Here is a 2,142-nt window from a genome sequence, read left to right as displayed (position 1 = left end):
TGCCCATATTGATTCCTACATATTCCACGAAGATCTTTATCGGTTGAACCACGATGTCAAGGATTCAGTTAATCCCGTATACAATTCCCTTTGTCCGGCGATATGTTACTTGCCCGAGATTCGATCATCGGTATCTCCATACCTAGTTCAATCTCATTACCGACAAGTCTCTTTACTCGTTCGGTAATACAAGATCCCGTGACCAAACTCATTAGTCACATGCTTGCAAGATTCTTGTGTTGTTGTATTACCGAGAGGGCCCTGAGATACCTCTCCGTTATACGGAGTGACAAATCCCAGCCTTGATCCATGCCAACTCAACAGACACCCTCGGAGATACCTGTAGAGCATCTTTATAGTCACCCAGTTATGTTGCGGCGTTTGATACATACTAAGTATTCCTCCGGTGTCACGGAGTTGCACGATCTCATGGTTTAAGGAACAGATACTTGACATGATGAAAGCGATAACAATAAACATGATACAATCATATGCCACATCTATAGTTTGGATCTTGTCCATCACAACATTCTCATATTGATGTAATTCTGTTATCAAATGATAACTCATGTCTATGACTAGAAACCATAGTCATCTTTGATCAACGAGCTAGTTCGGTAGAGGCTCACTAGGGACATGTTTGTTGTCTATGTATCCACACATGTATTTGAGCTTCCAGTCAATACGATTATAGCATGGATAATAAACGATTATCATGAACAAGGAAATATAATAATAACCATTTTATTATTGCCTTTAGGGCATATTTCCAATAGTCTCTCACTTGTACTAGAGTCAATAATCTAGCATTACATGATAATGAATCTAACACCCATAGAGTCCTGGTGTCGATCATGTTTTGCCCGTGGGATAAGTTTAGTCAATGGATCCGCAACATTCAGATCCGTATGTACTTTGCAAATGTTCATGTCCTCCTCCTTGATCGCATTGTGAATGGAATTGAAGCATCACTTTATGTGTCCGATCCTCTTGTGAAACCTTGGTTCCTTGGCCAGAGCAATGGCACCAATATTGTCATAGAACAGAGTCATTGGGTTCAGTGCATTGGGCACAACTCCAAGATCTGTCATGAATTTCTTCATCCGGACACTTTTCTTCGCTGCCTCCGAGGCAACTATGTCAAGGCTACCACGCTTTGCTTGAAACTGCACGAGCTTACTGCTTCCCCGTTTAGAATATACACGTATCCGGTTTGAGATTTAGAGTCATCTGGATAAGTGTCAAAACTTGCATCGACGTAATTCTTTACGACGAGCTCTTGATCACCTTCATAAACGACAAACATTTTCTTAGTACTTTTCAGGTACTTAAGGATATTCTTGATCGTTGTCCAGTGTTCTACCCCCGGATCACTTTGAAACCTTCCGGCAATGCTTATGTCAAGGCTGACATCTGGTCTTGTGCACAACATCACATACATGATAGAGTCTATGGCAGGAGCATAGGGGATGGCACTCATCTTTTCTATATCCTCTGTAGTCGCTGGGTATTGAGTCTTACTCAACTTCACACCTTGCAAAACAGGCAAGACCCATTCTTGGACTGATTTATTTTGAAATTTTCAAAACTTTATCAAGATATGTGCTTTGTGATAGTCATATCAAGCATCTCGATCTATCTTTATAGATCTTGATGCCTAATATGAAAACAACTTCTCCTAAATCCTTCATCGAAAAACTCTTGTTTAAATATTTATTTAAACGATACGGCGCCTTGTAGTCGACGGGAATGTCAAATCTAGGATTTAAATTCTGATGGACTTGGCGTACCACCGTCCTTTTAACCATCCAATCACAACAGGTTTTTTTGCGATGAAGATGGATGTTTGAGGATACAAATTCACATCCGGTTAGTTTGAACTAGGTTAAAAAACGAAAGATGAAATAAGCTATACATCCTGGAGATAGAACCAAAGACGAAAGGAGTCATCTCATCACCTCGGCACTAGCACCACGAGACCTTATTTCCCGCCTCTCCGACGGGCTCCCGCCGAGAGAAACCGCCAAACCCTCCAAAATATGCCGCCCTCCCGGGAGCAGCCCGCCGCCGCCGCCGCCGATGGCGGCGTCGAGGAGAATGTGATGGCCATCCTCGACTCCTTCGTCGGCATCAAGGATTCCC

Source organism: Triticum dicoccoides, chromosome 6A (assembly GCF_002162155.2).
Source record: "Triticum dicoccoides isolate Atlit2015 ecotype Zavitan chromosome 6A, WEW_v2.0, whole genome shotgun sequence".
Classification (NCBI taxonomy): Eukaryota; Viridiplantae; Streptophyta; class Magnoliopsida; order Poales; family Poaceae; genus Triticum; species Triticum dicoccoides.
This window is presented reverse-complemented; position numbering follows the sequence as displayed.